The 27113-nt window shown below is 36.2% G+C and overlaps 1 pseudogene; it reads right to left on the reverse strand.

Annotated features, from left to right (window-relative positions):
- Positions 1–645: 645 nt before the first annotated feature.
- Positions 646–26636, reverse strand: LOC135680478 (uncharacterized protein At2g33490-like; annotated as a pseudogene).
- Between the last annotated feature and the right edge of the window lie 477 nt (positions 26637–27113).

Genomic DNA, 27113 nt, shown 5'->3' on the forward strand with positions numbered 1-27113 from the left:
TTCACTTCAATGGTAAAATAATTGGATACCATTTATCTCTCTCTCTCTCTCTCTCTCATCCACGAAGGACCCCCCCGGTTGGCTAATTGGTCTGGTGATTCAAGTACTCTTGAGATGATGATTAGTCAGTCACACCTGACAAATTGGACCTTTATGCATTAACTACTTTCCTTGAAGACACCACAGTAGTGTGAAGCATCCAACCACCACCTCGGCATCGTCCTTTACGAGAAGGGTTGTTACTAAGAAACCAAATAAGCTCACAAAACTAGTATCAGTTGGGTTTGTATGGAATTCTAGTGCAAGTCATTTTGTGACCGCTAATGCCACGTCTGGAGACTAGTGAAGAATAAAAAAAAGGTCAGGGAGTATAAAGGCAACATTCTTCATACAAATCAGTCCTCATTCGATAATGAACGGCTGCGACTCCATGCTGCAATCATCATTATGAAAGGAAATAATGAAGCAAATTTTTCAGAGAATGCATCTAGTAGTCAGCCAAAGAATCAAACAAGACATTAGTAGTTTGGTGCTATATCAAACAAGAAAAAGTCAACTATAGATGAAATTTTGGTTGACATTTTATATGCTATATCTGCCTTTGCTATAAGCAAATGATGGACCAAACAAAGGCACCTTTACTAGTGGGCATAAATGACAAAATTCTTAATAAATGAATATCAATACACTATCAATACAGCCGAAGATGTTTCTTGTTTAAACCTGCCCTCCCTCTTCGCCCTACAGTATCATCATTAGAATAATGCTACAGATAGAAGGTGGGACTTTGGGGATAAACTAGGAATAGACAGTTTACTATGTACACAAACCATATGACACTGACCATGTCAGTTTGCTCTCGCCGTCCTTCGGATGATACTATAATATGCCCAAATTATGATAACCCTGCATGCAAGATACAACAATCGTTAGCTGAAGAGAAAACTTTTCCATACACATCATCACATAAAAATCTATGGTTGGACTCTTGGTCCTCTATTAATTAATTTATGCAGTTCAACATCTGACATCATACTATGAACCCGGTTAATGGCAGAATTAATAGCTTAAAGCCAGCAACAATATCAATTCTGTTGATCTCAAATTGTTTCTAAATCATATCAACAGAGAGCACAATGTTTCTTTTGCTCTGAGACATACAAATTAGATGAAGTACGTATAACATGATTGAAATATATTCGGTATTATTCAGTGCATCAAACCCTGATGCTTGGACATCCCATTTCCATCCACAGCACCCATGTCAACGTGAGACAATAAGGATGATGGTAAAGGAAAATGGTTCTGTTCTACCCACCAAAACCAGCAAAAAATTGTTCAACTCGGGATGATTATGCAGACCCAAGCCAGGATCAACCTGCTTTGGTCTATTCCTAATAAACCCCCCGTCATAAAAGAAGATGACAATAAACCCTTTGTAGCCAAAGAATGTGACGAATGCAGCATACTTCAGTTGTTACTGTCTCATGATAGGATCAATCACCAAGTGCTATCTTACTTTAAAGGAAGATGATAACCTCAAAGATATAGAAAGGGAAGAAATACAGAAACAGAAGATTGAGGTAGAGAAGAGGAGATGAAAGATGAATATTAGAAAAGATCCAATGAACTACATGTATCTATAGTCTCTTGAACTGTAGATTTATCTAGGTTAGCTAGGACTCCAATAAACACAAAACTGGATTGAACACCCCTCATACACTCATATAAGTTGACTGGGCTGCAACCCTTTCTCTGATTGAAAAATTGGAGCAGGAGATGCCAACATCACCACCACTGCAATTGTTGATATGGCTATTGCTGCTCCAGTATGAGTAAGAAAAGAGGGGGTTGTAGGCGTAAAAATACAATGTGAGATCAAGGTGAGAATCCACTCTCATACTTTTCAACTAAATCTCAGAAAATAATCAAAATATTCCTTTAAAATAATTTGAAATCGTTATGTTATTCTTATATAAGAACAGTGTATAAATAAAGAGTATTTAAAATTGATATATGAAACTGGTGCAGAGAAGAGAAAACTAATTTTCTAAACAACTTTTAAGTTCTTAAAATATGATTAAACTTAAAAAGATTTTATAACAGTTAATTTTGAAAATTAATAATATTTACAAAAAAAATATTTCAGGTTGCATCTAAAATGTTTTAGAATATACTTTCAGAAACATTTTAGATTAAACAAATATCTTTGAACATATATCTTGATGCTTGACACTTCAATGTCATGTCCTAATATCCTAAACTAGGTTAATTAACATGTGAACCTGACCCATATCACTTTAGAGTTTAGACCGATATAGGTAGGGTCTGAAAGTGAGGCTCAACCAATTGCCTTGTCCTAGTTGTATTAAATGCCTGAACTAGTATTTCAAACTAGTCTTAGCCCCTAAGGTTGCAATCAGTGGATCTAGGTCTCGGTGAGGAGAAAAATAAGTGTGCAACCTTCACAATTCTGCCTAATCCAAGAGCCATTCAAATTCCTGATCTTCATTTCTGATCGCAAACAAAAAGATATATCCCTTTTGTCTAATTTTTTCCATCCTTTGTATCATTTTTGCTCTACTATTGCCTATCACCATTAGTTAGCATATGCATGTTGGTATGACAAATCTAGCATGACACTGTGCTAACAATGCATGATGTGCTGAGCTCCAACCCTACATCAGATGCCAATCTAGTCCCTCCACTGGATCTTCAAAATTTTGCAAGTACCAAATCTTTCAGTGTCATAATCATGGCTATTTTTAAAACTCGCCTTGGCACTTGCATCAAGGAAGTTGAATCCATTACCCAAGGATGTTCTGGTAATTTGAATCATAAAGTTTGGCTAGTAATGGAAAAGACATAAATAAAGAATGAGAGACCTATAAATAGGTGGATTACCTAGAGTGAAATATATAATTAGAGACAGTAGGAATGTGCAATTTCACCTAGGCATCTCATACAAACAATGCAGATCATGATTGCAGGGTAAGTTTGAAAGAACCTCATAAACTTTCATTTATATATGCATCAAATAGCATCTAATTGTGTGGACTATATCTTTTGTTGCTGAAAGATAGAAGGTCAAAATGGCAGTCTGAAAGAACTCTAAAATAAAAGATAGAAGAAACTATGAGAATAACAAAGTTTGGTGAAGGGTTTAGCTGACTAAGGAACAATTTACGATGAACAAATATTGTATTCTTGTTTTTGCAATCGTGATCCTTTTGCAACATAAGCATTAAACTAGAACTCCTAGTTCTCCTATAGAAAGATGATTCTAAACAATAGGAGACAAGAAAAAATATGACAGCAATGAGAGATACGAACAAAAGTAGCTCATTATCCTTTATCAATAGTGGTTTCCTCCCTCATAATCATACTCTTTGACCAAAAGATAATGAAACCCACAACCAAATTTTCTGAGTTCAGTCCAATATAAGGATGATAAAAGCTCTCCCAGAACTCAGGCTGCAACTGAATGACTCCTTATCACCCTCATCCCCCAACTTTTCCTTTCTCATATAATCATCACCAAGTCCTGTGACTCTTTTGAAAAGGAAAAAAGCAATAGAATAAAAAGATATCAACTAGAATTTGTTCCACTATTCATTGCCTAATCTTTTACAATTTAGAAACTAACTGGACCAAAATAAGATCTAAATTAAAATATTAAATAAGCATTTAGAACAAAGATGAAATTCACCTAAAAATCCTAGTCAAATAAACAACACAAGTTGAATTTTACATATGGGTCTGCTTCATTCACACAGTAGGACATGATGGATTTATTATCTATTTGCAATTATTTTGAACAAAGCTAACCCTACTACCTAGCAATTTGTTGCCCGGACATGGACATTAGAAAGTGATGCGGATGCATAACCAAGTGTCCAATTAGAGAGGGCTTTGTCGATACAAGGATGCATATGGGAATAAGCTAAAAATCAAAACGATGCTTATGTCGTAATATTGCAAGAATGTGAAACATTTGAGTTAAAAACTCAAGGAGTACTCTAATCATAAAAGATCAACTTCTTATTTTGTTTGTCATTTAATACTGCTTACTGCAATTAGAACATCTCACAATTGCCTTAACTCATGGATAATTGAATGTGTCTAATGCAGCTTATGGGTGTAGAAATAAGACCCATGTACTAGTGGAGTCTAATCTTAGTTATGTGTTTAGCTGTAAAATATTTTTGCAGAATCTTGAAATCGGTGTTTATTCACCGCTTGTCAGATATAACTGTAGTATATTTTAGTATAATTTGGAGTCCAATGTCATATAATCAGTTTTAAATTCTAAAAGACTTAAAAAGTTCTCCAAGTCCTTGTCTAAGTGACATAAAGTGATGAGCTGTTTATGATATAAAAAGGGGAAAAAGCCTTTCATTTCTTTTAACACTTTTTCTTCCATGCTCTCTGACCAATTAGACCTTTCTGCCATGACAGTAGTCACTTGCTTTGTAAACTAAATATAATAAAAAGGGAGAATCATTTCTGTCATATCATACCTTGAAACCCTACTGACAATCCAATATAACTAGGAAGTATATCAAGCAATTGAGAGTTCCAAATATTCAAATCACAAGATCATTTTATCTATAAATTGCATCATCAAAATGCCAAGCAAAAAATAATTAATTAGGTAACGCCTCTAAGCTTGTGGGCAGTACTTCAAAAGAACAATGACACTAAATAAAAAAAACCAGTAATTGGAAAAAGAACGTGAAAACATATCACAAGCTGTAACAAAAAATACCAGTCAGGTACCTCAGATATTAAAACATAAACTCATATGCCTTCTAGGAAACTATCCCCTGACCTTAAGGTTTTGTAGCTTGATTTACTGAATCTGAAGTCGTTGATGCTGGTCAACTAATTGTCAATGTTATAGGTGTCAGAGGAGGTGAAGAAATATCCATGATCATGTTCTGACTTATAGGAACTTCCACCAACTTCAACTGTTAAACTAGGAGTTCTTTGACCACTGGAGGGTATAGAAAAACTGCGAGTCATGGCACCTGGGGGAGTAGGTAGTGGCGATGCCATATGTGATGAGATTGATGGTAGCTTGTTGCTTGCATTATGCTCGCGACCTCTATACACCAAGGGACCAGAATGACCAATCAAACCAGAAGGCCTCACAGGTTTTGCTGAAAAAAGTGGAGGCCGAGGAAGCTCATGAAGTTCATTAATTCTTGGTGATGATATAGGAGGTGAGGAACTTAAAGACAACTTTTGAGCCGCACTAAGTTGAGGTGTGATATGAGTCGGCATTGCAGAAAATCTTGATGGATAATCCACCGTAGACAAGGAACTAGCTGCTGAAAGAGTGGGCTTGTTCGGCAGTGTTTGGCTTGTCAATGGACCAGAGAAAGCTTGTCTCTTGATCTTTTTAGCATCTGAAGGATTCTGTGCAAATTGTGACGTAGATAGCTCTTCATGTAAGGAAGTTGGTCGACTGAGAGGGCCACTATTAATGTTCTCCTTAAGTACTGAATGTGCTTTAGGAAACCTAGTTGGGCTTGGCAGCAGAACATCTCTGGAATCTTTTCCAAGCATATCTGGCTGCAGAGGTGACGAATGATACAACTGTGTTGGGAAGCCACCCTTGTTTACTATTTTAGATGTAGAAATTGTATTATTTGAGCTTGCTAAAGATGAGTTCTTCACATCGAGTGGTGTAGGTAGCACATAGGTGTGATATTTCTTTGTTGATGCAGGACGCATTTGACTTATTCGTTCTGAAAATTCAAGCTTCTTATCAGCCAAAAGAGGTTCTGACATGCTCACACCCCTAGGCCCCCTATTGACATAAAGGTGATCTGCTTGGCTTCTATCCAAATTTTCCTGCAAAGAAAAAGTATGTCAAAACACTTAAAACAGTAAAAAATGATGAACAAATTACATAAGAAAAGTGCTTATTCTAAAGATGACAGCTGCTCCAAATACAAATAGAATAACAATAAGATTTCACTTGTACAAATTCCTCTATATACAATTCAATGTTTCTTTACAACTGCAAACTAAGAGAAGTTCCAAAACTTGCAGATGCTGATAATATTGTTTAATATCAACTATATGTTTATACACTTGAGAACTTGAACTGTAGCAAACACAGTGCAAGAGAAATACAGAAGTCGCACAGTCAATATCATCTAGATATTGAGTGGCATGTAAAGAAAACCAAAAGACAACTTCAAGCTGCTTAGTGTGTTTTAAATATAATACCCTAGTGAAAGAAACTACTGCAAGAGTGTGAGAAAAATTTATTCCTATGTTTACTTAATGAAGACCCAGGTTAGTGCTCCTCTGTCTATTGGTCATCATCCTTTGCATGCCAAGATAAGCAAATCAAGGTAAGATAAATGACTAAGGTAGTAAGGTTCATAAAATAAAACAAGATATGTTAAAGAAGTCATGCAACCTCCTTGTGCTTTGCCACCTCAACATCCTTGGAGTGTCATTTCCCACTTTGCCCCAAGGGTCTCATTAGATGTAGATGCTTTTATGGAGTGTCATTTCCCTGCTGTTACCCTACCAACGTTAACAACCAATGATAGACTGAATGTGAAAACAGATGGTGATCCACAGAGCATTGTCTCTCGTACACCTTTAGGCAAATAAAGAGGTACTTCTATAAAGATTGATGAACAAGTTTGACCCCTCTCCCAACTTACAAGAAAATTCCATCGAATTTGGACTTCCCTCTGGCCCAATAAAAATGATGTGATAAGATCTACATAGTAAGTACCTCTTTATTTGCCTAAAGGTGTACGAGAGACAATGCTCTGTGGTTCAACATCACATCATTGTGACACCACGTGACTGATCCAATCCTTGAGCTTGTTGACGTGCCTCCAGCAACTCCCTACCTAGTCTACAATAACCGTAGGTTTGTTTCTTTCCCAAGGCAACTACAACTTGAACCAAGCTCTTCAATCAGGGGCTTGCTCTTGCAATGGAATAAAGCCAACTCCTCTGTCTCTGGAGTCATGAACCCCTGACCCTAAGATTTCTGTCCATTTTTTGGAAGGGGATCTTAGTAGCTCTCTAATAATTTATTTTCTTGCTCAGACTACTTCTAGTCACTTAGTTGCTGGAAGGTCGCTGATAAGCATAAAACCCCCTTCTCTCTTTCCAGTCACATATCCTTACCTGCAGTTAATTCTTTTTCTTCACTACATTCAGCCTGCACTTTCTCATTGAGATTTCTTCTTTCCTCCAAAAAGTTCTTGTCTTGGAATGCTCATGAGATAGGCCAATCTTGAAAGAGACCAAACACCCGATGTTTTTTGCCTCCAGGAAACAAAGTTATGCAACTCTGTTTCTACCATTCAGCACTTCTTTGGGAGACACTATGACTGGATAAACAAAGAAGAAATTGGCTCTCTAGGAGACACTCTAAATGGATGGAACAAATCAACTCTTGGTAAAGAATGACATTAATTATTGAATAGATAATCTTTTTGTGTTAGTTAAATCTTTTTTATCATATTTGGAATATCTAGCTATGGAATAGATGCACACTGGTGTTTATAGACCCCATTAGACTCAGCCTCTCCAAGAATTCCAGGTCAAGTTTAACACCACACAAACCTAGGCCTTCCAATTTTGAGCATTGGTGGAGATTCCAGTATCATCAGTAAGATCTCCTTTCAGAGAAGTTCTGTTCCACCTGAAAATTCTGAGATGAGAGACAAATGCCTCCATCAAAAGTAGCTTCCTGGTTCATCTATCCAATTGTATGTTCACCTGGTGCAACATGATATAGTTCAAATGCTTGTCAAATTCCTCATATACCTTTCATGGGACCTAGTTTTTTTATGATGCCCCCACAGTTCTATGAATCAAATCTACCAAAAAGGCAAGTAATTTCAGGTTTAGACATTTTTTGCCCCAGATAATTAAGCAAAGCGTATGCGCCAGCACTAGAACCATCTTCAGCTACTCAGGTCATGCCTTTTAAGATCTGGAAAATCAAACAGAAGCATTTGATAAAGAAGAGGACAGCTATATTATTTCTAAAGACCAAAGAGAAGAAAGAAACTGAAAGTCTTTGATGGCTAAAGCATATAACTGCAGATTCAAAGTCATTGTCTTAAAAGAGAAAAGAAAATTTTCCGTACTAATCCCTGTTAGAGAATGATGAATAAAGCCTTCCATTCCAGAATCCACAAAGGAGAATACTAATGGAAGATCTCTTAGAGATCATACAACTTTTGTTTTCATAACCAACCACAATAATGATGACAAGTGATGATATTTCAACTATCTGAGGCTGGCTACATGAATCTTCCATACCATCGATCTTTGTGTAAGGTAATACTCCTAGTAAAATCAAAAGCATTCCAATCCTTCTTCTTTTTTTGTTACTAGTAACAAGGTTCGCCATACCGATGTGTACCGCCCGGTACGGGCGGTATGTACCGGTCCGAGAGGCGACCGGTACGCGGACCGCCCTCTACCGGGCGGTACACCAAAAAAAAGCCTATATCGGGCGGTACGGTCGAAATTTCGACCGTTACCGCCCGGTACCATTCGGTAACGGTCGATTTCGACCGTTATCGCCCGATACCACTCGGTAACGGTCGAAATCGACCGGTACCACTCGGTAACGGTCGAAATCGACCGGTACCACTCGGTAACGGTCAAAATTGACCGTTACCACACTATAGCAGTGCTACAGTGCTCCAACGGTCAAATTGACCGTTGGAGCCATTTCTCCTCCTATTTAAACTAATCTTCTCTCCCCTATTTCATTATACTCTCTTAAACTCTCTCTCAAACATTTCTTTTCTCTCATAAACTCTATAAAACAACGATTTGTGAATTCAATCGAGGTAAATTTGGGAAGATTAAAATGAAGAACTTTCTAATCAAGAGGTATGTATTCGTTTTCTTTAATTAGAGAGTAATTAAGTTATTTAATGCTGCGATTAGTTATTTTAATGATGATTTAATCAAAATTTGTTTGATTTTATATCAATTTAATGTCTTTAATACCTATTAGGGTATTTGTCATGTTTATAGTGGTGAAAGAGAAGTAATTAGTAAAAAAATTAACTATATTAATCATATAATTAGTGTAGATAAATGATAATTTTATCATAATTTGAATTTTGAATCATATTGGATTAAAATTACATATTTAATGTTTCTTTTATGTGTTTAACATATATATGATGGTAAAATAAGTTTAATTATGTTTTCTTAAAGTTATTTAATACTGTAATTAGTTATTTTAACGATGATTTAATCAAAATTTGTTCGATTTTATGTGAATCCAATATCTTTAATATCTATTAGAGTATTTGTCATGTTTATAATGTTGAAAGAGAAATAATTAGTGAAAAATTAACTATAATAAGAGTATTTGCCACATTTAAGGAAGATTGCCGTTCGTGTACTTTCACAGACAACAACATCTAGTGGTTGCGAACGTAATTGGTCAACGTTTGCATTGATTCATACGAAAGTCCGCAACAGACTCTCCTACAGACGGTTAGAGAAACTAGTATATGTCCATTATAACATGCGGCTAAAATTGCGATGTGCTGAGTTGGATAAGGAGCCAGAGGAACCAGATATTGATCCCATTGACCTCCAATTCTACAACGAAGATTCAGAGCCAATGTTAGATTGGGTTGAAGCAGCAGAGAACCAAGAGGATCCTCTACTTGATGAGGCGGCAGATCCTCAGCGTCCTTCACGTTTTATCACCGAGGCAATAGAAGAAGAAGAAGCACAACCCCAACAGGTAGAAAATCCCCCTCGATTACAACATGGTATGAGTCAAACTGCTCGAGGAACTACCGATACCCAACGATCACACTCGTCCGCCCAACGTGCAAAGACAAAGGGGAAGGCAATAGCATCAGTTGCATCGTTGGAAAGAATCGAGTCGGGCAACGAGACACCTTTACAATCACATTCTCTTTCTCGTTCGGTCCAGAGACATGACAGCAACACGGACAGCAGTGCCTCAACAGATGATGGCGGTGATACCGGGCAGTCGTTGGTCTCGTCTGCACAACTTGAGGGTGGTGAATGGACTGAGGAGCAATATTTTACACATGCCACTCAAGATTCAGATCATGGAACTCGACAAGGTACTGGTCAAGTTTATGCGCGGAAGGGAAAGGAGAAGGGGAAGGGGAAGGCAGTGGATGAATATGAACAAATGCGACAGAGCATACATGATATAGACACAGAAAGAGACTCATCGTATTCACAGCCATCGTAATAGGCTCGAAATCTGTTCTGACAAAAAAGTAAGGAATCACCCTATCTCTCCTGAAACCACTAATTCTAATCAAGTCTTTTTTTATAGCAACCATGTTGCATATTAACTAGGAATCTGTTCTGACAAAAAAGTAAGGAATCACCCCTCCTGTCCAAAAATTAGCAAAGACATTCACTCAAACTTACGCTGCAAGATCATGAGAGAACATTTTGGATTCTCTTGGGACATAACTCCACCAATTACAACATCAAGTCAACTTCTCTAATTACGACATCTAAAATTCTTATTTGATCATGTCCATAACATGTTTATTGGTTCTCCCTCATTCTAACCTTTATGAAAACTATCACTAATTATTCATGAATAAAAACATTTTTCTTTATGATAGCATGCAATCCACATCAATATTTGCATCTTAGTTATACTTATTTCTTGTGCATCTTGTTTCTTAATTCTAATAGTCCAATCTATAAATCATGGTTTTAAAATTCTTATAAAATATTTCTTTTATTCTAAGGGCACATAACTCTTGATGCTACTCTCCAATTTAATCATCCTACTTTTACTGTTATTTAATCATCTAATATAAAATCAGTATCGTCATCAATTTCTCCTTTCTAATTTCAGACATAATTCACATACATACATCCCACTTTTACACTATGAGCAACGTCTTCATCAGTCACTTCTTTCTATTTTCATCCCCTAATTCATAAACATACCTATTTAGATCGTGCTTTAAATATCAAGGAATCACAAGTGGCTGAAAGAATGGTTGTAGAAATAAAAATAGTTAAAATAAATATAATAAATTAAATCATAATTACTTGCTTGTTGACTAAGCATTTGGGCCTCAACACAAACATCTGCCTATGTGTTTAAGAACTTAAGATGATTCTGATAACAACACAGTCCACAATAAATAAATCAGCATACTTTTTCCTAGTATTATCGAATGTACATCAAGGACTATAAATTAAAGTAATGTCTTCGTCTGCGTAATGAGTAGATCAACAATAGACATGTCTGACTGTATTCCAGAAGTAATTGGTAAAGAATAACCTTATTGTGTTGACTAGCTTCTTGATTTTGCACATTATGTATGTAGAGCTTACGTTTTAGGTGCCAAAGTTCGGTAACAACCTTGATTCTTGCTGGCTAAAGACAACTTACAACAGGTTGAGATATAATCCTATGGCTGAAGTTTGTAGACTTCATATTTTGAGAAATAACTTAAACCCACAATTAGCCACGTCTTATAGAAACATGCCATAGAGGAAGCAACAAATGGAACATGCATATGTTGTCAATCTATCTAAAAGATGACATATGATGATTAGTTCTCATTACCATTAGTGACAAAGTTAGGATCCCAGATATAAGAATGTGAAAGTGCTATCCAAGTGCTCATTTTAAGTTGTATTCTCTCATATGATTCCTTTTTCATTAATTGAATATTAGAATGTGAAATTATCTACGTAGGGAATGATCAAGCTTGATTTTCAAAAAAAATTATGCATTTCATTAGCTGCAAAGAGCCTTTTTTATTCATTTTGTTGCTTAATAGTAATTTAATTGCATTAAATTATTACAGTTTTGGTAGACATATACAATCTTAGGCAGAATTGTCAGACTGTTGAGAATCTTTCTTGAAATTGATAGAGACTAGGAGATTTCCCAAATTGATCTAATTGTAAATTAAATCTGCAAAATATGTTACCACCAATGAAACAAACAATAAAAAGAAAACAAACTCTGCATATTTAATAGGGACCAAATCCACTTAAATACTACTTGATGCTATTTGCATCTTACTGCAGATAGTCTAAACTTACAAGTATGGAATTTAAACCATAATGGTTGGACACATTCATGTTGCATCTAAACAACTGAACACTTAAGGCACCAAGGTTTTAGTTCCAAAATAATATTAATTTAAGATGTAGTTGATACTTGTTTATATTTAATATTTTGATCACCTCTCTTCAGATGTATGACTTCAACAGTTGGGTTGAAGATACCTCAAAGTTCCACATTTGTGCATGAAATATACAGGAATCGACCAACATATATTTGTGAATACAATTCCTAATGGCTCAAACAAATTGTAATGGAAGTTATAATGGTTCTCTACTACAAAAAGAATTTAAAATTAATTGCAATAAAAAAGATTATGATATGAAATATCCTATTGTACTAGAAAATAGAGTTTAGTTAACGCCATTCCCTGCATAAAGATTTGACATATACTATAGTATTGGCTGAAAAGCACAAAGGCAGTGCAGGGCACCTTAGAACTTGGTTTTTTGACGTATTATGCAAGTAGGTCAATCAAACTTCTTGCTTGCTCAAACATTATCGACAATGAATGTGATACATTGGTTTTAGCCTGCACCTGCCAAGAAGAACTTAAGATCTTAAGGAGAAATTGAGTTCCATCACACATCAAAATCTCATGTCTCTGCCAATCTTTTTCTCCCTTTATTTTTAAACCAATTTTTTTTCCTTATAACCATTATTTTTTTCATAATCTGTTTTCAATTTCTCATAAATTCCCCTTCAGACGACACCCTAAAGCTGCAAATCGGGTGGTCAGGTTTGGTTGAAAGTCATTCCAAAGCCAACCCAACACTTTTCTCAACCTTATCCAACCTAACCTGTTATTTGGTCGGAATCATTACAATCCTAACCCAACCTAAGCTGAGTTGGGCTGATCTTCCATTTGGTCAGGTCATTTTGAGTTGGGATACTCAGGTCGTACACAATCAAAATACATGAGGTCAAAAGCTTAAAGTCTAATAGTAACATTACATATTGTTTATATTATTTAGTGTAAATCAATATTTTAAAATGGGTTCAGTCTGTGTTAAATTAAGATAGACTAGATTTTATATAACAACCCAACTAAGTTCATGTGTGCTCAGGATTCCCAACTTAAACCTGACACAAATTTTAAAAAAGAAGGAAAGATATCAAACTTTCTCTGCTACAATCCTTAATGTAGATGAGATCAAAGTGTCCCTTAGCTTCCAGAAGTTAAGGATATACAGATATCAGGAACAAGCATATGAGCACTTGACCAAATCCAAGTCACGAGCACCATCTCTATAGCTCAGGATGGGCTCAGGCAATTAAGATATTTAGCCACCCAGGCCAAGAGGTCTTGTTATGCAGAACTTCAATAGCAGGGTTGTCAATAGCACCAACTCGAGAAAGCAATCCTCCAGGGTTGTCAATTATCCTATGCTATAATTCAGTAAAAATTAATAGTGGCTCCCACAAGGTTTCGAATCTCAACTTTGTCGACATGCACCCAAGTATTGAAATATAGTTTGATGCTGCTACAATGCCATTTATTTTTATAATTTTATACTTTTATTCAATGATACCGATTGATTCAGGTTGGTATGCAGCCTTACATACTGGTACCATACTAGTCTGGTAGGTTAATGAGACCAGTATTAGACCAAGATTATCCTGGTCTCAAATGAAATTTCTTTTTTAATTCTTTAGACCTATGAATAAATTATATTACAATATCTTCATTACTCTCAATAAATTCATTTTTTCTATTATATGCCTTTTTCATGTATAATTTTGAAAGGTCCCAATATTGCTTCCAAGAATCAATACTGCACCGAGAAACTTTTTTGTTCATTAATTTTTCTTCACATTTATGTTATATTATGATCAAAATTAAAAGTCAACAAAACCTAAACTAAAATTTCCAAAACATTTCAGCTAACGACTAAGAAGCATGGACACATGCTTTTGGCAGTCGTGTCCTTGTCCAATACGTGTCGAACACACGGACACACATGTCGGACACTCGCATGTGATGTTGCATTCACATGACCCTCACATGAGGGTCATATGCTTCGCAAGAAAAAAAATTGGAGATCGTCACAAGAAAACATATACAAAGTCTATCTAGAGATTGTTAAATATTATTTGATTTACTCAACCTTTATTTTGGATACTTAAATTTTGATGATTTTAATTATTTTAATTTGTACTATGATATTTATTTGTTCAAATTACTGAGTTTATAAAACTTATGTACAAATACTATAAAACTCATGTTAATCGAATATCATATACATATATATATACATATATATATATACATATACATATATACATATATATACATATATATATATATATACATGTGTCCTTGTCGTACCCGTGCACTAGTTTTTTTTTAAATGACATGTTGCCATGTTCATGTCATGTCGTGTCCAATGCATGTGTATGTGCTTCTTAGGCTGACCATTTGTGTGAGAAATACACCTACATTCATGGATGTGGAAGTATAGGTACACAGATGCAAAACTGATTCACGTTGGCTTAGAGAGACGATGCATGGCCAGCATTAAATGGAATTGCATAAAGAATATAAGACAAAAGGAAGATATTTTATGGTAAAAATTAGGCCCAAAGCAGACAAAGATCTCACCTCCATTGACATTCTAGAATGAGAAACAGCATCTTGACCATGGCCATTTTGTCCATAGTCAAAACTCGCCACTCCATCATCATTGACATCATAATCATCCACCTCCTCATCTGTGTCATCATCCTCAAGACCAATAAACTGATAGTCAATATGCTGTTGTTCAGCAATGACTTTGACATGTGGCTCTACCATCTCTAGAGACTTGACTCCTTTTCTAAAGAAATTTAACTGATTCAACACAGGAAAGACCTATCAGTTCGTGGTTCCAGATAATGATAAATTTGACTGAGTTGAGAAAACAACCTGTGCTGCATGGTGCCGAGTAGCTTGTGTCAAGAGACTTCGGGATTGTCCTTGCTTTAGTGATTTTAAGCGGAATACAAAAAAAGTTGCCTCCTCTTGGAAATCTTCTTGAGCTGTTTGCAACTGTTCTGAAGTAAAATGTTCAACTTTCACATTTCTCAGTGTCCCCTTTTCTCTTTGTGTAGCTATCATGGACCTATACAAGTCCCTGAAGAAGGTAGACTAAATTTGAGACTGTGGTATTATAAAGTGTAGAAAAAAATAAATAGATAAGTGTATTAGCAATTTAGCATCACACCTTTTCTCATCACACTGACGTTTCATGTCCTGTATTGACAAATATTCCCATTAAAAGATAATTAAGACTACTTGTGGAGAACATAAATTTTGCAAGCTAGACAAACTTTAAAGGGAAAAATGCAGATGCTTTAATAATGTCATAACTCATAACCAACAACATGAAGTTTTGATGGCTTAAAATATATGGGATAAGCAGAGAAATGAAATATAAGTTTATTGCACGCAGGCTATGACACATCAGAAAGGCAATCTTATTTAGAACATTTGCCAATAACTTGTATGAAACAAACAGTCCACAGACTCACCACAACGAAAATTAGCATTTTTTTATTTTAACAACTGATAAAACTTATAGCAACTAGATGTAAGGAGGTTAGAATATAAATGTTCTAAAAAATTTGATGTAGCAACCCTGCTGGGAATTATTAGGACTTGTTACTTATGATGTGAAACTCTTTAGACAAGGTTTTTTCAATGCAGGCATAGAGCTTACCAAAAACGTAAGCTTCTTCCAAAACCAAGAATTAGAAATAGAAGTGGAATTGAAGGATAGAGTGTTTATATTACAAATATTGCTCTTTGCCAAAGAGAGTTCATTTAGAATGTGCTATGATCTGAAAAGTAGAGAATATTTACAGTGGTTATGTTGTCTGGATATTAATTTACATTTGAAACACTAATATGAGAAAAATCTGATAGGCCACTCTAAAGTGTGATACTTTCTAATAAAAGAAATTTAACCAAATCCAGACTCACCATAAGGTTAAGAAAAATAATAATCTTTAGCATACAGATAGAGACAGACAGTTTTATATCCAGTGGGGAAAGTGTTTTTTGTACAAAGTAACAGGCCAGAAGAAAAAGATATTGAGGAACCAAACAAACCCTACAAAATAAAGAAAACAAATGAACCACCAGTCAGCTTGCATCCTGAAACCCTAGACCAAGACTAGAGAAGAAAATGATCCATATCCTACGGGCAGGAAAAAAAGGAGGTCTCTTGCAAGTATCATAGAAGGATCAACAGAAATTCTGTCCAAGACAAATGAAATCAAACTTGAATGCATTAAATCCTTCCAACCTGGACAAGTCCATACCATGGTATTTACTGGCCCGAGCATGAAAAGGGATGCAGATCATTCTATTTCAAGTGGTCCAGTAGGGATTTATTTTAACGGCAGGGCTGGTGTTTTCTTAAAGACATTGGGTTTGTTAGGACTTCTGATTCCATGTTAGCCCATCTCTCCTCTCCACCATTTGCCAGACTGCTGCTGCGTATCCAGCAGTGACTTGCAGCCCACATTGCGCCTCTGGTAGTAACATGGTACATATTGGTAATATACCATGTTGGTTCCAATAAAACATCAAGCCTGAAAACCACGTAGAAAAATTCTACTACTAAAGAAAAAATGATGGCCCTCTTCTTCTGAAATGAAATGAAATTCTGGGAGAGGCGTACAAATAGAAAGTTCAACTACGATGTGGATAGACAAAAGGAGTTGCTAATAAGAATGTCTTATAGTTTTATGCCCAGATATTCACAGTACATGTCTGAAATCGATATAAAAAAATGACAAAAAAACAAGAGACAAAGATCTTTGTGTGAAACAAAATCCCTTGCCTTCCTAATGGAGTATATTGGTGGAGATGGAAAAGGCTGTCAGATTGTATCATCTAAAGGTATATTTTATAGGGTAAGAGACCTCAACCTCATTTCAAGTATAACTAGGTCCAAGAAAATGGGAATTTATGTGACTATATGGAACCTTACATGAATCTCAATAAAGCATTAAAAACTCAGATATCTGAAAACTTCATCTCACTTATTATAAAACATAGCACTGCATAATTGTTAATCAAAATTAAGATATTGCATAAATAGTTTTATTCGACATTGAGAATATCCAAGACATGCCCTCCATGGAGGAGTTTGCTCAACAAGGAAAAGAGCTTGATTATATAGATATCATTTCTAAAAGTAAATCAACAAACATATTTTGACCTTAAAAATCATCCTTGCCGACTACTTTTGAATAAGTTGTGTTCCAAAAGATTTGTTCATCTAATATAGATTTTTTTGTGTATCATTTTATTTTATTGTAATAATAATCATCCTTTTCATCCGATACATAAAATGCACCATACTATCACCTACTGTTGTTAACAATAAAAATAAACTAGAAAAAATAATTGGCAATATAACTTTGTAACTAGTGGCAGTGCTGCACCAAATAGTTGGAATATCATGGCTAAGGTTTGCTTTACCGATCTGTACCAATAAGCCATCGATACAAACACATACCGATGTATCGACAAGCCATCGATACGGTACGCTTGGGCATATCGACAATATGATAAAATTATCAAAAATAGCTCTAAAAATTTCTAAAAAATTTAAAAATGGATTAGTGTTTTTAAGTTAGAAGTAAATATAAATTTAATATAATTTTAGCAAAGATAATCTAAACAAGAAAATAATAGTACCATATCTTTTTCGGGCTTTGCAAAGTAACTTTTTGATATGTTCCAGACCTTTCCAGTAATATTGAATTATCTACAAAGAAATTATTTGAGCTGTTAGATTATATTTTAAACAACTTAAACTTTAAGATTCAAATGAATCAAGTAATTAATTGATAGATATACCTGATTCTATAATAAAAAAGAACGATGGGACTCTACGAGCGATGGATCAGGGTCCTCGATCCTATGTATCTCTATATATCAATTTGATATGTTTATTGGACCCAATCCTAAAAATGATCCCACAACATAGTATATTGATATACCTTAATACCATTGGTGCATCAATGTGGTGATAGTCATAGTTTGATCATCGTGAACCATGTGTTCGAGACAACTCCTAAGGCAAGAATGATTGTGACATGTATTAGTCAGTGATTTAAAAAGCGTTGGGCACCAAAAGGCGCCAAAGTCCGAAAACACTCGAAGCGCTAGGTGCTCGCTCGAGCGAAGCGAGACACTCTAAAATATTAAAATACATAATATATAATATCATTCATATAATAAATAAAGATTATTTTGTATAGTAATTAATAATCTACTATTAACAGTATATTATTTACTGTTAACAATAGTTAAAAGGAAAGATATAACTATTAAAAGGAAAAAAAAATATCACCCAGTGAAACCGATAGTGAGAAATCAAAACTCAGAAGAGAAGCAACAGACAACATCAGTGGCAATGGATAGCGATGGCGACAGCAGAGTCGCAGACAGCATGAGGCAGCGGACAACAGTTGCGGTCATAGAGTCACGGACAGCAGCGAAAGAGGAAGACTTGGAGGCAGCAAGATAAATCGTTGACAACGAAGACAGTGAGAGAAATCGGCGGCGGCAGACACTGAGGGAGAAATCGTCGACGCAAACGCAAAGGGAGAAATCGTCAGTGGTGGAGGCAGAGGGAGAAAACGCATATTTAACCGAACTCGATTGCCTTATATCAACTAGGCGCTCGCCCAAAGCATCCAAGCGGCACCTTATTGAAGTACGCCGCCCGGCCCTTATATAAGATACCCGGGCCTCGCCTCGCCCGAGTACCTTTTTAAATCATTAGTATTAGTGCGAAGCATGGAGAATGTCAGAACTTCTAATTTCACCACTGAAAATCGATTATCGTATTATTGCTCAGAGAAGTAAGACCAACAATTACCATATTGTTGTTGGCTGTAAGATTCTCCATAATACAACGATTGTGAATACAATGAGTTTCGCTCTGTGCCTACGTCGTGTAGGCTCTCTGACATCTGCTCAAAATCATTCACTGCCTTCCCCTTCCTCTTCCTCGTGGAGCTCTATGATCTGAATATTGGGTGGCATATATAAATACTACTCATCGGTCCATGCATCACCCTCAAATTGTGTAGACATGAGCATCGACTCCCAAGCGTCATCGTCATCATTAGTCGAGGAACTGCTATCCATATTGTTGCCATGTCTCTGGATCGAGCGGGTTGTTGAATACGACTGATAAGATGTCTCACCGTTGATTTAATTCTTTCTAACAATGCGACTGATGCTACCGTCTTCCCCTTTGCCTTTGCACGTTGGGTGGACAACTGTGGCGGAGGAAAGGGTTTAAAAACCATTTCCTATGGTTCTAATAGTCAAATTGATCGTTTGAAGTTCCGAGTTATTTAGATGTTATCATAATTTATCAGAGGTACTGAAGTTATGAATAATTTCAAAAGTTAGCAAAATCTGTCAAAGATAACCAGAGTAATTTCTAGTTTGTTCGAGAAGTCAGATTTCTGACTAATTATTGAGTTGTCAAAGAAGTCAGATTTCCGAGTAATTTTGTGTTGTCGGAGATAAAATCTCAAGTAAATTTTTGCATTGTTCATGTACCAAGTCATTGTCAGAGAAGTCAAAGTTTCAAGAGGTCATGAGAGATGTCAAAATACTAATAGTCCCAAATATGTCAAAGTTTCCAGAAAGTAGTCAGATATGCAACAAACTGTAAGTTTGTCAAATCTGTTGAAGTTTGGGAGTAACTTGTAAAATTAAATTTTGTCAAAATCCTAAGTGGACTCCAAAATTATAAAAATTTGTTGGATATGGACCTCAAGGGACATTTGAAAATGTAAGATCCATCAAAGATTTTTACAAGGTTGCAAAATCCATCAAGGGCATGGACATTGCAAATAACATGAAAGACTATAGAAAAGACACAAAATTTGCCTTTCCACTACATAAGTGAATAAATTATCATATTTCTTGTAATGATTAATATAAGCTCTGTCATAGAGTTGCAGAAGCATTCTTGCCAATTTCAGTCAACTAGACCATCTGAATTGACATTTTATTCATATAATAGAATAACATTAATTTTGGAATCCAGAGCACATATATTTTTTTAATGTCTACAGTCATGTGCAAAAAAAAAAAAGCAAAATGGACAACTTACATTGATTTTTTATATCTTAAAAAAGATGTCAAAAAGATATGCTTCCACTGCCATACTTCATATATTTGCAAATAAGACCATTGACCAAAAGATATTCTTGTGCATGGACATGTTCTCCAGGTATAACTAGATTAATTGCTAAAGAAGATCAGGTGAGCAAATCACCCATTTTTCCATGGCATATATGACTGCATGAAGATTCATGTTTGCAACATCCTTGCAAGAAAGCACCTTAATTTTGATCCTTTTATTGGCATATGATACAGCAAAATGGTCTACTAGAGAGAACCATAGATGGCACAAATCCAATAAACATGAACTCTGTAACAACCATTCCTATGTTGATTAATTAGGTCTCTCCACATCATTGAGGCAATATATAGCAACAAACCAACAACTCCATGAAATAACAATTGCAGTTGTTCTCAATCTCAACTCATTCTCTATACTAGTCCGATCATAACATGTATCATGCGCACCTGAACCAACTAATTTTCAACCATGCTAAATCATACAAAACTGACAACTGAATGAGAAAAACAAATGCATAAACGATTATGAACTATATCAAATAAATCACCATTTTCTCTCGAATAAAAGATAAGTACAACAGTGTAACCTCGACAGTTTGAAGCTCCTTGAGAAGAGACTCTGATGGGGTTGTTATGGTCTGGATGATATGTGTACGCTAAAAATAGAGAGAAGTTAATTATTGCACCTTAAGTTTGCAGATGCAGTTTAAAATTTAAAAAATTAATTGCCAAAGCACGACAGACAGGACTCACATAACTATCGACAAGTTTCTGAAGTTCGAACTGTGCTTTTCCAAGCATTAACAAAACTCTACCTGAATGAATTAAAAAACTGCCAATTATGACCTGTAAGTTACTTTAATAATCATAACAAGATCAATTAATCACACACTTTCCAAGATTTTATAAAAAGCTATTCTAAAATAAAATACCATGTGGATAGATACAGTATCTAATAAATTGAATGCCAGGATGATAATGAACATACTCAAGCAATTAGAGAAAATATATTAGTCAGAGCTCCTTTTACAATTAAGATTGCTATGAAGTTCTAAGTTTAGATGAAATAAATTGAATGCCAGGATGCTAATGAACATACCCAAGCAATTAGAGAAAATATATTAGTCATAGCTCCTTTCACAATTAAGATTGCTATGAATTTCTAAGTTCGGATGACATGACCCTTACTATGATCTACAGATTAAAAAAGAGGTAAGGAACTATTTGGCACACTTACCACTTTCTTCATCATCATTTAATGCAGTTTTTTCAAGAAGACAAGCACCCAGTTCCCGCAAGGCTTCCGAGAACTCTGAAAAATACACAAATGTCTAGAACAATTCCTTGGCATCCTTAAAAAGCTGAGTAAACAAAGAATGACCTTTACACAAAAAGATGAACTGCTTTGACAAACAGATACCTTAAACATCAATTTTTGCAATTCTAACAATATGAGATAATAAATATTCCATGCTGTTATATAAGTTAAACTCAGCTAACTTGGAGCGAACATGTGCTAGATAGACAAACTAATTTTCAGAAAATTTAAATGAAGGTACCCCTTGCTTTTTAAAAATTTTACTTATTATAACTGAGACAGTTCAGTTAATTAGCATGTATAAAATGCACAACAATGATGATTGTATGCCACTTAGATATCTAGTTATTTACGGTAATATTTTCATGAAAAAGTTAAAATTCTAAAAAGAACAAACAATTACAAGTAAAGGATAAGAATAAACTATTTTTATACATGGAACATGATATCCAGAACAAAATAATTGACATGACATAAAGCATTAAAGAGTGGTTCCACCAACAAGGAAGGGGGAAAAGAACAGTGTGAATAAATAGGAAGAGAACCAGAAAGATAATCAAGGTAGCAAATCTACAAAAGCAGCATGCACTTATTATTGTTTAGATATCAAAAGAACAATTGAATGTTGTAATGCTGATATAAATTGACATAAAAAATTCTACCACAATATGCTAAACGCGAAAAGTTTTGATTCATAACTAATTAATAAGTATCAGTTGTTTCTTCAGATTTAAATGCCTTAGTTAGATATAAGGGGAAAAGCATATAAAGGTCCCAATGGACAAACTTTTAAAAGCCACATAAAGATAATGGATATGGTGATGGATGGATGCAAATGGATAATATATTTAGACATGGTGTACAAGGATGGCAATGAGGTAGTGGGGTCATGTTATCACAGACTTTCTTGGAATTTCCTAAGTCGTGAGACCCTCTTGCGATAGTTGTCAATGAGGAGTCAGCCCAAGTGCAACCTCACATAGGTCTCAGAGGTCATGTAAAACAAAAAGTTGATTAGTTTAAAAAATAAGTGACAGACAAGTTGTAACAACTGAAACAAATGCACACAATCAAGCAAATTAACACACATGGAAAGCAAAGGGAATAGGACTTTGAACAGTAAAAAATAGCCTAAGTCTAGAAACAATCGTTTAACCAAGTGTACGATCACTTGGCAAGCCTACGCACGATCAAGCTCAAGTTTTCCAAACTGATCACTAACACTATACCAAAGTCCCATCTAACACTAAGCCACACGAGGGATTTTAGGATTCTAAGAAAGCTGACGTTTTGCATGATGTGGCTACCTCAAAGAAATAAACCTGTGACACACGAAAATGGGGTCGTTTTGGCCCTTTTGGTTGTTTGGCAAGTGATCACTACACAGCCTTGTGGACTGTCTTGGCCTAAAAACCTAGGACAAAACACACACGAATAAAGCAAACTACAAAGCTAAAGAAAATAAAAGCTACAAATAATCCATTGAAGGTGTTGTGGGAGCATGGCGACTATCTGTGACATTCCACCCCACTTATTCTATCAACACCCTCATCCATGATTGCTGGTAAGCAACAATAGCTTCTCCTGACGCCCACCTAGCTTTAGTTATGGAAAGTTTGCTCTCGCTCCATTAGGTACTCGACCTACTTTCCTCCATTAGATAGCTTTGTCTTGTGATCCGCCAGGGTGCCTTCAACTTGCCTTTCATATGATTCTCACATAGGGGTGGTCAAGTTGAGACATTCCTTAATACGTCTTGTGGATCCGAAATTGTTGGGGTGGCACATGTCATGAACTTTGATCTAGGTCAAAAGTTGCAACCAGTAAGATACATTGCCTATTTTGTTAATGACTGAGAAGGGCCCTCAATATTGGTCTACCAATCCATTGTGCAGTTTTACCTAAAGAACCAAAGGGATACTAGTTATAATCTTACCAACATAAGTCACGGACCCAAATGCAAGGTTCTAAATACCGTACCACACCGGTGTACCAATCAGCTATCAGCACGATACGTACCGAGCTATAACAAGCTATACCGAGCATACTGACACATGATACACTAAGGTGTACCGATTTACCGTCCATACTAGACCTCTATCGAATCGATACATACAGAGCCATACGGTACGGTATTGCCAACCATGCCCAGAGGTCGCCTTAAATCTACCCACTTCACTTTTTTTACGACCTTCTCCAAGTATGCCCATGCAATACAAAATGATATGCTGATGGGCTACTTCTGATGCATCTAATCACCAAGGTATGAAGAGTCAATGGTTGTCCAATGATGATTTTAAAGGGGCTCTTGTTGGACACGGAGTTTCGATGTACATTGTAGGAGAATTGAGCTATAACTAAGAGTTTCACCCAATCTCATTGACTAGCACTCACATAGTGCAAAGATATTGCTCTAGAAGGGAGTTTATTCACTCAGTTTGGTTATCCATCTAGGAGTGAAGACTTGTGGAGTAGTATAGTTTGGAGCCCAACAACTAGAACAACTTAATCCAAAATCACTACAAGAACCACACATCTTGGTCGTTGATAATATTGCGCAGAACTCCCCAAAACTTCATCACATTCTTCATCAACAAAACTTTGTCGTCACTTCCACTAGGCAATGTAGGGGTGCAATAATGTGTTGCATATTTTGAGAATCGATCGACTACCATGGCCTAAGTCCCCCAACTATTGGTAGGCTAGATATGAAGTCTAAAGATATTATCTCCCACAACCTCTCTAGCATAGGCAATGACTCCAGAAGACCCAAGTATCACTTGGAAATCATCTAATGGCACCACCATCATGTTGTGCTTCCACTTGACATCCTGACCTTGATGGGAGTCATGGGACCCCATTTGATAACCCAAAGATCATGGGACCCCATTTGATGGGAGTCATGGGACCCCATTTGATGGGAATCACTTGGAAATAAATAACAGTAAATATAGGCTGCAAAATTGATTGAACAAGGGAATCTTCCTGTTGTTACTGTAAAATTGCAGAGCAACACTGTATGAATAGGCATAAGATACAATAATTACACAAGAAAAGAAATAATTAGCAACAAATAAGAAACACAGAAATAATAAGATGTAGAAGCTGAACAAGAGAACGAAGGTGAGACAAAATCAACCCACTTTAGAGTGATCTTGGTAGTTGAATCTATAGAGATGGGAGTTCAAACAATTCCAACAGACTATTTTGCAAATATCATCTCATTTGAACATCATGTTCATTGTCGTCGAAGTTGGTAGTTCACTTGCTGCAGCTTCTAACCTGTAATAAGTTTCTGATTTGCATCTTTTGTTTTTGGGTATTATTTTGAAAAAAGAACTGAACCTTTAGCCGCTGCCTTGATTGCATGAGAGCAAAATACTTGTTTTTTGTTTTATTTTATGCAAACTTATAGGTGTCCAGAACCCATAATGCTATTTTCTAGACAAACAATCAAAGTCTATCAAGAAAACCACATCAGAGAACACCTCTTCATGAGAATTACAACAAAAAATGATTCTTAATCACCATCGATTAGGCTATTGACTTCTGATGAGAAATTGGGTAAAAAGATGTGATAACAAACAAGACTGCAATTTCTATACCCCTGACAATTATCAGAAGGAATTGAAGATAAGTTTTTAGTTGAACAATTCCTCAGAAACCATCATAAATGTTGATAAACGCTCCTTCAAGTAACTCAGTGTTGAAACAGAGTACCAAAAAAAGAAAGAAAAGACAAACCCACTGATTTGAAGGAACTTATCAACAAATAAATGGTATAAAATCAAACTTATTACCATATGCGCTATTTGCAGTGGCGGCAGCAGCAGAAAGTAAGCTATCATAGCAGTTCTTCATGTCAAGCATGTCCTACAAAATACAAAGCACCAAATTTGACAATGTTAGAAAAATGCAACCAGGAATTTGTTTCTGATTAGACTTTCACAATTCAGTAAGAAAAACAAGCATCATTCATTGAGTTGTGCTCAGTGTTGACTTTCTCAACTCTGGAGATAAATTGTAGCATGCGACTAGCAATAAACAGCTCATAAAGTAATTATACTACCATGTATTTTTTTTTTCTTTCTGCTGATTTGTTTGATAAACAATCATTCTATGAGGAGTCATGAAAATATCAAAAGGATAAAAGAGCCAGATAAGTTCTTATGATGGAACCAAAGAGCTATTACGTCGCATCAACACATTTAGACTGAAAACATACTGATGAAACTACTGAGAAAGAAATCGGATCTTCTTAAGAACAAATGATAGATTGAAAAAAAATTCGTCCGAAATAGATTCCGTGTCTCCTGTGCTGCATTTAGGTATCATTCGGTTGCGGCTATACGTACCAAGGACCCAACAACAGATGGGAAAAAAGCAAAATAGAGAAAGGTACAATCTGAGATAACTAACAGTAAAAGCAAGAATACATTTCATAAAGGGAAGGGTCGAAAGGATAATTATAATCCTTGATAAATCAACACTTTCTAAATCAAAATGAAGAAAAGTTCATCAAAGCTCCTCTTCTCAATGAAGCCGAAGTACTTTCTTCAAAATAGGAAAAGGCGTCGAAGGAAATAATAGCAGTAGGAAACGAACCTGGGAAGCCTGGAGGAGCTCGTCCTGGTGCGCTGGAAAACGGGCATTCCTCTTCTCCTTTTGGTCATGCTTGTGGAACGCGAAGCCCCGCAATTTCCTAAGCGACGATTTCATTTCTGCCCCTCTTCTCTATCTTTCTCGCCCGGTCAAAAACACACGATCAAAGCCCCTTTCACTTTCCCCCTTCCTCGCCCGACCAAATCGATCGATCAAACCAAACAAGAGCAAATCCCATCTCAAATCCCTAACCGGAACAGGGAACCATGGGGAACAAGAAACTATTCGAAGAGAATAGATCGAACAATAGCAAAAGCAAACGAGGGTGAATCTAAGAAACCCTACGAGAGATCCCAAAGAAATACGAGAGATGGATCAAACTCCGCCGAGGGCGCTCTCTCGCTCCCATCTCCTTTCCTTTTCTTCTATTGGTTCCCTTTGGTTGGTCAATCGGAGATATTTTATAAGGGAGAAATAAAAATAAGGGAATGTCGCGAAAAAGAGAGGAATACGAAGGGAGAAAGAACGGGTCCTCAACCGGCCCGATCGAACCCGTCCAAGTTTGAGTCGAACCGGTCTCACGTAGTTCAACCGGTCACATTCGGCTTGAGAACATTGATGGGATACGCCGTCACTGGATGTCAACGGTCCTCCTTTGCGGCCGTCCGATGGCGGTGTACGTTCGCGGACTGGATCCACTTCAACGTAGCGTAACCGTCCGTTTCCAACAAAAATTCGACGAGGAAATCGATGGGTGACGGCTGGGCACGACGTGTCAGCGTATGATTGGCTCAAAGAACGCCGGTGACGAGTTTAGTCGAGGATGTGTCGTAGGGGATGGATGGATTTGGCTGGGAAGAGAGGATGTCTCCGGCGACGTCGATGCATATCAGCAAGAAAAGTCAATGGTATTCAAG

The sequence above is a fragment of the Musa acuminata genome, chromosome BXJ1-8 (genome assembly GCF_036884655.1).
Source record: "Musa acuminata AAA Group cultivar baxijiao chromosome BXJ1-8, Cavendish_Baxijiao_AAA, whole genome shotgun sequence".
NCBI lineage: Eukaryota > Viridiplantae > Streptophyta > Magnoliopsida > Zingiberales > Musaceae > Musa > Musa acuminata.